We start from the raw sequence: 14213 nt of genomic DNA on the forward strand, positions 1-14213 counted from the left end.
GGGGCTTTGGGCAATTCCTATTATGGTTCTGCTTGAATAAGGTAGATCTTTGTTATGTAGAATAGACTGGCCCAGGCCTTAATGGCCCATTGACAAAGGTGGGGTGTGTGTGTGAGATTTTGCCTCCCTTTTAGGGGAAATATTCTGCCCTTTTAATATTTCCTAAAATATCCCATTTTCCTAGGAGAGGGGTGGGTGCTAACTTCCTACAATGGTTATTTGCTCTATCCATGTAATATTAGCTTAGAAAAAAAGGAATGAAAGGAGAAAATGTGGATAGCATATAATATTATGCAGAGGAATTAGGTAATGGGACATACATTTCTCTCCCAAATTATCCATCCCAAATTATCTTCATATAGAATAATCTTCCTATAGAATAAATTGAGATTATCCAAGGAGAATGAATATTTTGAGATTCAGGTTAAATAAAAGTATTTAGTACATTATTAAACAATGGAATTTGAAATCTGAAGATGTGGGGATCTTTAAAAAGATAAAGATTGTGTCAATTCCTGGACACAATTGCCATGTTTTCTTGGTAATGACACAGGAGTGGTTTGTCAGTGCTTTGTGAAGTGTTTAGGCTTTTAGACTATTGTTGGGATTTCCCAGTAGGATTTTTTTTGAGCAATTACTATTCTGGTCTTAACTCTGTTTCCCTTTTTTAGGGTGGGGTGGAAAATCAAGCATAGCAGGGGACTTACTGCCATCTGACTGACTATTAATGTAGATCGTGTAAATTATCTGGCCACTGTGGGAATTAGCATGGTAAACTAGAGGAAGGTTTGAGCAGCTGGTTGAATCTTTGTCGTTGGAGGAGTCAGTGAAAATTGTTTATTCTTGCTTTGCTATCAAGGGGTGGGGTGCTGCCAGTTCAGACCTGTTCAGGTGAACTGGTTGTTATGATTCTGCGCAGTTCAACGAACTGGCAAATCTCACCACTGGCTGGCCCCGCCCACCCCACCCCACCTTGCCCTATCTCGCCTTGCCCACCTTGGCCGGTGGCTAGAGTAATACCCATGCCCAGCTACACTCTGGTTCCTTCGCTCGCTGCTTGCCCAGACAACATGGCCCAGTTTATCTCTGTGCCTCACCTATTTGCCTGCTTTTGGCATGGCCTACCATGCTGGCCATGTGTCCTAACTGATCTCCACACCTCGCCTACTCTGCTCACTGTAGCTGGTAAGACACCAGTTCCTGCCTCTCGCCTTTCCTGGGGCCTATGGGCAGATGCCTACCACTCGCCCTTCACCTCAGGTCAGGGGACATGCCAATTCCCACCTCTGACCTTCCCTGGGGTCTACAGGTGGATGCCATCCGCTTGTCCTTTGCCTTGAGTCGGGGGACGCACCAGTTCATTACTTTCTAAAGGGACACACCTCCCCCCTGCCACTGCACTTCGGATGAGTGCAGGTTGCCACTGTGAGAATGGGTCTGGCAGTCGCGATCCTTAAATGGGCTTTTATTTTGTCAGCCCAAGTGGGGAGAAGGGGCTCAGAATGTTACGTAGGAAATTGCCCTGTCTCTGCAGTATCAGTCCGCCTGCACCGCCCACCTTGCTGTGAGTGACGTTGAGTTGGCCACACCCACTCAGTCACATGACACCCCCCCAAGCCATGCCCACCCAACCAGTCACTAGGCGAACCGGTTGTTAAATTACTTTAAGCCCACCACTGCATAGAACTATCAAAGTTCTACAAATTTTTGTATTTTTATTACTTTTCAAATATTCTTAGAAACTGAATATTTCTTTGTTTATGTGTAGATAGAAAATATCTACACATTTGAAAATATTCCAGCCTGTGTAGATACTTTTGGCAAATGCATTTTTATACTCCAGGTTCTAATAATATCGGAGTATCTTAGAAGACCAAGAAAGGTACATTGGCAATATATGATATGGGCACCCTACATTTCCAAAAGCTAGGAATTTTGTTATTATATTTAAATCAAGTAATTGTTTTATGATTGCTATTACCTTTCAATTGTATGGTATTTTCCACCATAAATTTCAAAATAAACCTCCTGTTTTCTTGGAGAGAAATATTAATATGAAATATTCTATCATCATTTTAAGATTGTGACATTTTCCCTTCCTCGCTTGTTTTTGAATACCCACATGTAAACACTTTTTCTCAGATAGTTTATACAACCTCTCAGGCATTCTAAGGGGTGTTGTGTACAACTAAATTTAGAGTGGCAAAATCAACTGCTGATTCAGAAAGGTCACTGAATCTTATCTGGGTTACATAAGGACTAGGGAATTCTGTCAAATCCATGCTAATGTCCCTAGCAGAGAAGTAATGACTTATTAACCAACTTGAAATTGCAACAAGAAAAAAAAAGTAGGCATGAGGATATGTGTGCAGCTACATACCAGTGAGAGGAGAGATCATGAGAAATTATTTAGAACAGTTATTGAAGATAAGCAATTTCCTTAGGAAGAAATTGGAATATATTAAATATATATTGGAATATATTAACAGCACTATTCTTTATGGTGAACCCTGTGACCCCCGAAGACGTGGACAGGATTCTGGGTAGGCTTAGTGCGGCCACATGTTTATTGGACCCATGTCCCTCCTGGCTGGTGCTGGCTTCTTGGGAGATTACACGAGGCTGGCTCCAGGGGATTATTAATGCTTCATTGAGGGAGGGTGACTTTCCTGCCACCTTGAAAGAGGCGGTGATGAGGCCTCTCCTTAAGAAGCCTTCCCTGGACCCGGCAGTGTTAGCAAATTATCGTCCAGTCTCCAACCTTCGCTTTGTGGTGAAGGTTGTTTCCCCAGTACCTGGATGAAACGGTTTATCTAGATCCATTCCAGTCGGGCTTCAGGCCTCGGTACAGCAAGGAAACGGCATTGGTCATGTTGGTTGATGATCTCTGGAGGGCTCGGGACAGGGGTTGTTCCTCTGTCCTGGTCCTATTAGACCTCTCAGCGGCTTTTGATACCATCGACCATGCTGCACTGGTTGGAAGAGTTGGGAGTGGGTGGCACCGTGTTGCGGTGGTTCTCCTCCTTTCTCTCTGACCGGTCGCAGTCTGTGTTGGCAGGGGGGCAGAGGTTGACCCTGAGGCACCTTGTATGTGGGGTGCCACAAGGGTCGGTCCTCTCGCTCCCTTCTGTTCATCATTTATGTGAAGCCACTGGGTGAGATCATCCGTGGTTTTGGGGTGAAGTACCACCACTACGCTGATGACATTCAGCTGTACATCTCCACCCCGGACCACCCCAATGATGCCCTTGAAGTGATGTCTCAGTGCCTGGAGGCAGTGCGGATCTGGATGGGGAGAAACAGACTCAGGCTCAACCAGTCCTAGACCAAGCGGCTGTGGTTTCCGACGTCCTGATAGTCAGTTGGTGCCATCACTGACTATTGGGGGCAAGTCGTTGGCCCCCATAGAGAGGGCTTGCAACTTGGGTGTCCTCCTGGATACACGGCTGTCTTTAGAAGAGCATCTGGTGGTTGTGGCCAGGAGGGCTGTCTATCAGGTCCGCCTGATTCGCCAGTTGCATCGCTTTCTGGATCGGGACTCCTTACGCACGGTCACTCATGCCCTTGTCACTTCCTGCCTGGACTACTGTAATGCTCTCTACATGGGGCTCCCCTTGAGGAGCACCCAGAGGCTCCAACTGGTCCAGAATGTGGCCGCGCGGGTGGTTATGGGAGCAACTTGGCGTTCCCATGTAACATCTCTCCTGCGTGAGCTGCACTGGCTCCCGGTGGTCTTCCGGGTGCGCTTCAAGATCTTGGTTACCACCTTTAGAGCGATCCATGGCTTAGGACCTGGGTACCTACGAGACAGCCTTCTGCCACCGGTAGCCTCTCACCGGCCAGTACGCTCCCACAGAGAGGGACTCCTCAGGATGCTGTCAGTCAAACAGTGTCGAATGGCGGCCCCCAGGGGGAGAGCCTTCTCTGTGGGGGCACCTGCCATTTGGAACGAGCTCCCCCAGGAGATTCGGATGATCCTGGATTTTCGCACTTTCCGCCGTGCCCTCAAGACCTTTTTATTCCAGCACGCTGGGCTGGCCTAACTCCTTTTAATTGTTTAATTTTAATTTGCTTTTAAAAATAGGGGTGTTTTAATCAGTAGGGCCAAATTTATTTAATGTGTTTTAAATTGTTTTTTAAATTTTATATTATATTATATATGTTTTATCTTTGGCTGTTCACCGCCCTGAGTCCTTCGGGAGTAGGGCGGTATATAAATCCAAACTAAACTAAACTAAACTAAACTAAACTAAACTAAACTAAACTAAACTAAACTAAACTAAACTAAACTAAACTAAACTAAAGGTTTTTAAAGAAATTGGTAAAATTGCATATCTTTCACAATGAATTCTGCTATAAGAAATTGCTTTGAATTTGCTATTATCTACTAGATTTGTAATAGCTAGAAAACTGAAGTGCATGCAATCTTTCTCAGGACTGAACACTATTGTGTTCAAAAGTATTAGAAATGACATTGACTGAAAAAAAATGAATACAACAATAAAATTACAAAGCCAATGTTTTCCTCTTGTTTGCTTCTTCAGAGAAAATGTTACTTGGATTTTAGATTCAAAACATATATTTGCAGAATCCTGGGTCAATATCCTCATAGTGCTAAATATAATGAACGTAGAAATAAAGCTTGTTGTATGAAAATCTACAGAAACCAAGATAATGAAAAGACATACTGTAAAGCAGTGTTTCCCAAACTTGGCTATTTTAAGATGCATGGACTTCAACTCCCAGAATTCCCCAGCCAGTATGCCTGGTTGAGGAATAGTATGCCTGGTTGAGGAATAGTATGCCTGGTTGAGGAATTCTGGGAGTTGAAGTCCATACATCTTCAAAGGGTCAAGTTTGGGAAACACTGCTGTAAAGCATCAGTACGGAATGGTAATTAAGGTAGTAAACTAAAATTTGAGACACCCAGGTTCAAGTTTATTCTCAATCATGGAATTTCCCTGGGTGACTTTAGCGAGTCATTGTACCTTAGCTCAACATATCCCACAATAGTTGTTGTGAGGAAAACTAGAAGAAGAGCGCTGCCTTGGAGTCCTAAAGGAAAGGAACAATAAAACACTAACAAATATATTAAATATGGAACCAGACGGAAAGGGAAGTTGGATTATAAAGGGAACAAGGAAGCCAAAGAATTAACCAAAAGAAATTAACCAAAAGAAACTCCCATACAGTATATTTCCACTTCATAGATTTCTATTAACATACTACCCCAAAATAGATATAGTGTAAATGCAGCAACAAGTCCATCTTTTCATGACAACAATTAAAAAGACACATATGTTTTGACATTACTATTCAAATTCCATTCCAGCAAGAATTCAAATTAAAGACACTAAATACATTAATCCAGTGGTGGGATTCTGCAGGTTCTAGGCGGTTCGGGTGAACCGTTTGTTAAATTGCTGGCTCACCCCGCCCCTTGCCCCGCCCCTCCGCACCACTGGGTGAAGGGTGGGCAAGCCAGCAATTTAACAAACGGTTCGGTGTTTTTTAATAATTTTATTGGCCTTGCAGCTGCTGCGGGGCTTCAAAGGGCCACCCTACAACTGATCAGTGTTAAAAGAAAACAAATGAGTAGACCGACGCCTGCAAAAATAAATGAGTAGACCCAGTGGTGGGATTCTACTTCGGTAGAACCGGTTGTTAAGTAGTTAAGTAGTTAAGCCAGTGGTTGCCAAAGTGGGCGGTACCGCCCGCTGGGGGGCGGTGGAATGCCTTAGGGGGCGGTAAGAGGCAGGGGGTGGTGGCAGGGGGGGCTAAGTGGCAAGGAAAGTGGCCCCCACCCTTTAGCCTGTGTTTCGCAGCACTTACCTCCTTGCAAGCAAACAGCAAGAAAAAACAGCCCCTTCAGCTTCAGCATCGGTTAATTAGCACAAGTTGATTAGATCGGCCTCCCGACTCTCAGCTGATTTGCTCTCAGCTGTTTTGCCAGGGCTCTGTTGCTATCTGTAAAGAGCGCTGGAGCAGATTTTTTCCCCCTAGCTATGCTGAAAAAGCGAAACTTGAAGTAAAGCAGGGTCTTTGCTGCAACGTGACAAAATGAGGCAGAGAGAGATTTCTTTTTCTTTTTCCTCACCAAAAAAGGTAGGTGCAAAACTACAAACAATGGGAAATTTAGAGCAAAAGAGGAGAGTTCAAGATTTTAAAACACAAAAGAAAAAAAAGCTCTATTTAACTAGGGAATTGTAATAATTGAGATACTATTAATTGTATATTGTGTTGAAAGCAGAAATGGTTAAGTTGTGGTTTGGAGGAATATATGGGGGAAATTATTTGGTTTATTATTATTGGTAAATATAATTAATTGATTTGTAAGAAATTGGATTGCATGGAAATAATTGGCATATTCATATTGATTAATGTACAAAAAAGATAGTTATATAACTAATTGATTTATATTAAAATGTTGAATTTGTATTAAACAAGTGTAATATTACATAATTAACCAATGTGAGGATGGATATAAAAATAGATGACAATGGGAAGGGGTATAATATAGAATAGAAGGGAAAAATTGAATTTGATTAAGATTAGAGATGAGAATGAAGAGTATATTGGTTTTTTTAAAAAAATAGATGAGGAATAAATATGGCAAAAAGGAAATATAGAAATTGTAAATTTAATTGAAATGACTAAACACTGTTTAAATTTGTGAACCGGCCAAATACTCTGTTCAAAGAAAATACATTGTATGTTTGTATGTGTGTTTCTAATTATTGCTATTTATTCATATTTGTTCTCTTTTATTCTTTAAAGTTTAACAATTCATTCTTTATCTTAATATCTTTATATTAGTTTGGGGTTGGCTTTCTTCCCTTTCATCTTTTTTATTGTACAGCAATCTTTCTCCTCAAACCTACCACCTCTCTCTTTTCTTTCCTTCTTACTTTCTCTTTCCCCCCCTCTTCTTCTCCTCCCTACTTCCTCTTCCTTTCTCCTTCTCCTCCTCTCTTCCTCCCTCTCTTACTCTCACTCCTACTCTAATTTCCCTTCCCTTACTTCATCCCTCTCTATTGCTGTATCCTTTTATGCATATGGACTCTCAGAGGGCTGAAAAAGTTATTTTTGACTGGTCCTCGCACTTTTGACCAGTCCTCGAACTTACGACTGTCCTCACATTTTACGTTTTTGCCCTATCTTGTCACCATGGTGAAGAGAAGCAATTGTGAAATGAGTGACACGGTTGTTAAGAATGCTACAATGGGCATAAATGATGACCAGTCATAAGTGTGAAGACCGGTCAAAAGTGCGAGGACCTGTCAGAAATAACTTTTTTCAGCCCTCTATGTAATCCTTTTGTGCATATGGACTACTCAGAGGGCTGAAAAAGTTATTCTTGACTGGTCCTCACACTTTTGACCAGTCCTCGAATTTAAGACTGTCCTCACATTTTACATTTTTGTCCTATCTTGTCACCATGATGAAGAGAAGCAGTTGTGAAATGAGTGACACGGTTGTTAAGAATGCCACAACGGGCATAAATGTGAGGATGGTCATAAGTGCGAGGACCGGTCAAAAGTGCGAGGACCAGTCAGAAATGACTTTTTTCAGCCCTCTGAGTAGTCCCTACGCAAATAGCCATGCCTACCCGGTCACATGACCAGCTAGCGGCGCCCACCCAGTCACATGAACACCAAGCCACACCCCCAAGCCACGCCCACAGAACCGGTTGTTAAAAAAATTGAATCCCACCACTGCATTAATCCTAACCAGGGAGTTGGGACTGAAGCACTCTTATTTATTTATTTATTTATTTATTTATTTTATTCAATTTGTATACCGCCCTTCTCCTAGTGGACTCAGGGCGGTACACAGCCAGAACTAAAACACATACCAATACAAAATTTAAAATTATTAAAAGAATTACATACTTTGGCCGAAATTTAAAACAATTCGAATTAAAACCCATTGACAGATTAAAAGCTAAAAAGCTAAAAACTAAAAAACTAAAAAAAAAGGGGGGGTTTCACGCTAGCCCTGCTTGATGGAAAAGAAAAGTTTTCAGGGCATGGCGAAAGATCCAGAGATCCAATATCCTTCTTATCTCCGGGGGCAAATCGTTCCAGAGGGCGGGGGCTGCCACAGAGAAGGCCCTCCCCCTGGGGGTTGCCAGCCGACATTGCCTGGCTGACGGCACCCTGAGGAGTCCTTCTCTGTGGGAGCGTACTGGTTGGTGGGAGGCTATCGGTGGCAGAAGGCGGTCCCGCAAATACCCAGGTCCTATGCCATGGAGCGCTTTAAAGGTGGTAACCAACACCTTGAAGCGCACCCGGAAGACACTGGAAGCCAATGCAGCTCATGCAGGAGAGATGTCACATGGGAGCGACCCTCGCTCCCATAATCCCCCGCGCGGCCGCATTTTGCACCAGTTGGAGCTTCCGGGTACTCCTCAAGGGGAGCCCCATGTAGAGAGCATTGCAGTAGTCCAGGCGGGAAGTGACGAGTGCCTGAGTGACTGTGCGTAAGGAGTCCCGATCCAGAAAGGGACGCAACTGGCGAATCAGGAGGACCTGATAAAAAGCCCTCCTGGCCGCGACCATCATATGCTCTTCTAAAGACAGCTGTGCATCCAGGAGGACACCCAAGTTGCGAGCCCTATCCGTGGGGGCCAATAACTCGCCCCCAATAGCCAGTGATGGCACCAGCTGGCTATATCGGGACGCCGGAAGCCACAGCCACTCGGTCTCGGAAGGGTTGAGTTGAACCTGTTTCTCCCCATCCACATCTGCACGGCCTCCAGGCACTGGGACATCACTTCAAGGGCATCGTTGGGATGGCCTGGGGTGGAGATGTACAGCTGCGTATCATCAGCATACTGATGGAACTCCACCCCAAAGCCACGGATGATCTCACCCAGCGGCTTCACATAAATGTTGAACAGAAGGGGTGAGAGGACTGACCCCTGAGGCACCCCACCACAAGGCGCCTTGGGGTCGACCTCTGCCCCCCTGCCAATACCGACTGCGATCGGTTGGAGAGATAGGAGGAGAACCACCGCAAAACAGTGCCCCCCACTCCCAACCCCTCCAACCGGCGCAGCAGGATACCATGGTCGATGCTATCTAAAGCCGCTGAGAGATCTAACAGGACCAGGACAGAGGAACAACCCCTATCCTGAGCCCTCCAGAGATCATCCACCAACGCGACCAATGCCGTTTCCATGATGTGCCTGGGCCTAAAGCCGGACTGGAGCAGATCCAGATAGAAAGCTTCATCCAGGTACCCAGGAAGCTGCTGCGCCACCACACTCTCAACAACCTTCGCCAAGAAGGAAGGTTGGAGACCGGACGATAGTTAGCCAAAACAGCCGGATCCAGAGCAGGCTTCTTGAGGAGGGGCCTAACCACTGCCTCTTTCAAGGCGGATGGCAAGAAACCCTCACTCAAGGAAGCGTTGATAATCCCCTGGAGCCAGCCTCGCGTAACCTCCCAGGAGGCCAGCACCAACCAGGAGGGACACGGGTCCAATAAACATGTGGTCGCATTCAGCCACCCCAGTATCCTGTCTACGTCCTCGGGAGCAACAGGGTCGAACTCCTCCCAAATGGCAGTCTCAAGACCGGCACCCATCATCCCGTCTGTACCTACCATGGTCTGTTACCTCCAGTGACTGGAAAAATGGTGCATATTTATTTAGAAGTAAGCCACATTGTTTCAATGGGGTTTGTCCAAACTATACAGTATGTGGTACATTTCCTCACTTAATATACATCATTGAAACCAACTAGGATCAATATTATGGAGAAAACATGTTAATAAAATACGTCTGAAACAAGCTAGATTCTAAGCAGTCTATGAATGAAAGTTGTTTCAACCAAGAAGTTACTTAAAACAGGAAAACTGTTCTGTTGAAGAAAACTCCTTGTCACAGCAAAACCCATAAAAAACAGCACAGATTTCTCAGAAGTGTCTGAATATCCACAAAAAATAAACACAATCTGTTTCCCATCATGTAAATTCCAGGAGTGTGATAAAAGGCTGTCAGGAAATTTACAACATCCTGCCTCTGGCCTTACTCACACTTAACTCACCTTCAATCACAAGCCCCGCCCCTTGAGATCCAAACATTATTTATGCAGCATTGCAACATTCCTGTTCCTACATGACACTTCATAGGATCACCCGTGACGTTGCACAGCTAACTTGTGCTTAATTATTAAGCAGCTGTAAGATTTAACGGATCAATGCTGTAACACTGAGCAGGTTTAAATACCCTAGTAAAGTCCCATGTTTATGACTGGCTTGAACCAAATTTGTGCAAAGGGCTTTCATGCTGTTGGGATTCAATGGGTGCGGCTGGTTTGAGGATGGAGATAGTAATAGCAATAGCGCTTTGACTTATATACCACTTCACAGTGCTTTACAGCCCTCTCTAAGTGGTTTATAGAGTCAGCATATTGCCCCCAACAATCTGGGTCCTCATTTTACTGGATGGATGGAAGACTGAGTCAACCTCGAGCCTGTCACGATCTAACTCCAGGCTGTGGGCAGAGTTAGCTTGCAATGCTGCATTCAAACCACTAGGCCACCAGGGCTCCAGAGATATCTTGTACCCACATCCCATGGGGGGGATCATTGTCGGTGAGAGCTAGCTGTCTGGTGTCAGCAGGAGAAAGCATCACATTGACTTCACATATTGGCTGTTCTTTTCCTTTACAGGCATGAAAGGCAAGTCTGACTTATGAAAATAACTAAAGGGACTGTACCACTATAGTATCCTGACTGGGATAACAAAGAGAAACAAATCGGCAATTGAAGCCAATCTGAAGGAAGGATGATGGTCTTCATTGCAGCAATGTCACCTTATTGATATAGTGGAAGAAAATGACTAGACCAGCCACTTCCCAAATCCATAACAATAGAAAGATCAATTTTCTGCTGTTTGTGTGCTGGCCCAAGAAAGCGGGAATGACCATGAATAGCCCCATCAGTCTATTTGGTGCTATAGAAAGTTATACTACCTTTCTTGTTGATTGCTTTTGAATAGCCTCCAAATACATGGCTATTTTAGCCTGTTCATAACTGAGTTTGGATCATCCTTTAGGTTGCAGTTTTAAAGATTTTAAATGCCTCCTCTCTCCTTAGTTGTTTCTTGAAAAAGAACTGAGTTTTCAAAAGTCAATGGACTTTTTCAATGTTTGTTCATACTGCAACTTTATTTATGACTTGAAATTCATTTGCTTGTCATTTTTAAACAAATTATCTGTCTTGTAGAGCAGTGGTCCCCAACCTTTTGGGCACCAGGAACCGGTTCCACGGAGAGAGGTTTTTTTTGCATGCTGCCTGCATCCCATGGATGGGGCTTCACTTGCTTGGGTGGCTCAGTTGCTGGCATGCCATAGACCAGTGCCTGTCCTCGGACCGGGAGTTGGGGCCCCCTGTTGTAGAGGACTGCACTGAAGTAAAAAGCAGGAGGATTATCATGTACATTAAATGGAAGATCAGCAGGAGTCTCTACTTTGAGGGGGTGTAAAAAAAAAAAAGCAAGATGGCAGCCACAACCATGCAATTGAAGGTCTGTACCTTTTGTATATAAAAATAAATGGTAATATATTGTTAATATGTACAACATTTCACTTAATGTTTATTTAAATGTTGAAGCAAAAAGTAAAAAATTCCTTTTCAAATAAGTAACTAATAAACTTTGACTTCCTTTTGTTGACTTTAACTATTTCCTGCACATAAACTACTGTTAGCACTAACAACACAGATCAAAGTCACGGGACTCATTAATCCCCATGACTTTAGTTCTTCTTTCCCTATATCTCCACCAACAGCAATATTCAGTTGGTGGTCCCCAGGGCAGAATCCCATTCTTTTTAGCTGTTTAGGAACTCGGAGCTACCACAAAATTTATCTATCAAATTCAGAGGAAATAATAGGAATATGCTAACAGTGACCTTTGGAGGAACCTTAGCCAAAATCTTGGATTTTTTTACCTACTTCTCTCATGCTTCTTGAACTTCCTCCTTTGAAAAATAGAAAAAGTCTTTCAGTCTGTATAAATTCCTATTTGAAGGTTAGTTAATGTTTTGCAGTGTGCCACTAAAGTAGGAATTACAACAAACTGATTTTTCCTTTCAACTTTATCTTTTGGAATTTACAGAACATTCACAAAGGTTGCCAGTTTAGTTCAAATCTGACATTAATCCCCATGACTGTTATTTCCTTAAACTCCCTTCCACAATCATTATTCGATAACTGTCCACAAACACTCATTCTATTGGACTACATGGAATTCAGCAATAATTAATGGAAGCTAGTAAAAACTTTTCATGCATTCATATTTTTAAATTATGACAGATATGCACTGCATTCAATCAATGCTTGAATTTTGAGAATGCAGAATTGCAGGCTAATTCTGCGACTGCCAGCTGCCAGCAGTTCGCCAGTTTGATTCTTACCAGCTCAAGGTTGACTCAGCCTTCCATCCAGGGGTGGTATTCCCTTCCCTTCCCTATCAGTTTGCAAATGTGATTTCCGCTACTGGTTCGAGTGAACCAGTTCGAACCAGCTGAATACCACCTCTGCTTCCATCCTTCCAAGATCAGTAAAATGAGGATCCAGATTGTTGGGGACAATATGCTGACTCTGTAAACCACTTAGAGAGGGCTGTAAAGCACTATGAAGCGGTATATAAGTCTAAGTGCTATCGCTATTTGACGCAGAGCTGATAATTCAGAAAATTTTTCTCACTCCCTCTCATATACATGTATCTGTTTACTTGTGAGAATACTCCAAGATCAGTCCATCCAACTTCATGGAATTCTCTTTCCCCCAGAGTCGGGATGGGCTCCTCCCTGTTGTCTTTTAGCAAAAAACTCAAGATCATCCTCTCAGAATCACGAGTAGTATCTTTAAGGATTTATGTTGATGATCTGGGATGAGTTTATATTGTATCTATATATCTAGCAAGCTAGAGTTGCTTCTAAGTACTGTGAAATAAATAAGTAAACCAGTGGTAGGTTTCAATTTTTTTTACTACCGGTTCTGTGGGTGTGGCTTGGTGGGCGTGGCATGGCTTGGTGGGCGTGGCAGGGGAAGGTTACTGCAAAATCCCCATTTCCTCCCGATCAACTGGGATTTGGGAGGCAGAGAATAGATGGGGGTGGGGCCAGTCAGAATTTTTACTACTGGTTCTCCAAACTACTCAAAATTTCCGCTACCGGTTCTCCAGAACTGGTCAGAACCTGCTGAAACCTACCTCTGAAGTAAACACACTTTTAATTCAGGAGATATATTCTTGATTTTTAACTTGTTACCTAAATGTTAAATTTACAATTATCTGTATAATTGGATGGATTTGTAAATTCAGAGGACAATTTGGCTGAAACCAACTTAATAGTATATTACCCCCAACAATCTGGGTCTTCATTTTACCGACCTCAGAAGGATGGAAGGCTGATTCAACCTTGAGCCAATCAGAATCGAACTCCTGGCAATCAGCAGAATGAACCTGCAGTAGTACATTCTAACCTCTGTGCCATAATAGTATGTTGGAAGACTGACTGATTTTCCTTCCCTTCTTCTTATATCCCAGGGGATAAGGGAGCCTGAATTTCTTCTTAATCTTTTTTTCTGTTTTTTTTCTGGGCTCAAGACAATGTTGTTTTCATAAGTGTCTGAATAGTTTCACCAATTTCAATTCCATGACTCCCTACAATGATTTAATTCAAATTGAATGGCAGAACCATCTGATTTGTAATGTTACTTTATATAAGGAAGGGAGGAATTTATTCATTCAATATATATAATTATATTATGATTCTGTGCCAAATGTTACTTCATCCCCAGATAGTGATGGACAGGTGATACTTTCTGATTTGGCCTTAGGAGAAGATTGCTTCCTCAGCACCAACCATTGTATCAATCCAGTTATTACGGTAATATCTTTTGCTTCTGTTGTTTGTTTATTAAATTTGCAACTTGCATTTTCTTCAGGAGCACAACACAAGGTAAACAGTGCCCTTCTCTCTCAATTTTCCACAGTAATATTATTATGAGATAGGTGGCCTGAGAGAAAGTGACTACTGTAGCCCAACATCACTCAATGAGCTGCTGTGACTGAGGATGGACTTAAAATTCAGGCTTGACACCTGCATCTTCCAAGGCCAGTCTAGTACCTTAACATCTATACTATACTTATACATTTTTGAAGCCATAATGTCGTGACTTTTGTTGTACAGTGCATGT

Source organism: Pantherophis guttatus, chromosome 1, assembly GCF_059756535.1.
Source record: "Pantherophis guttatus breed Tessera chromosome 1, ASM5975653v1, whole genome shotgun sequence".
Lineage (NCBI taxonomy): Eukaryota > Metazoa > Chordata > Lepidosauria > Squamata > Colubridae > Pantherophis > Pantherophis guttatus.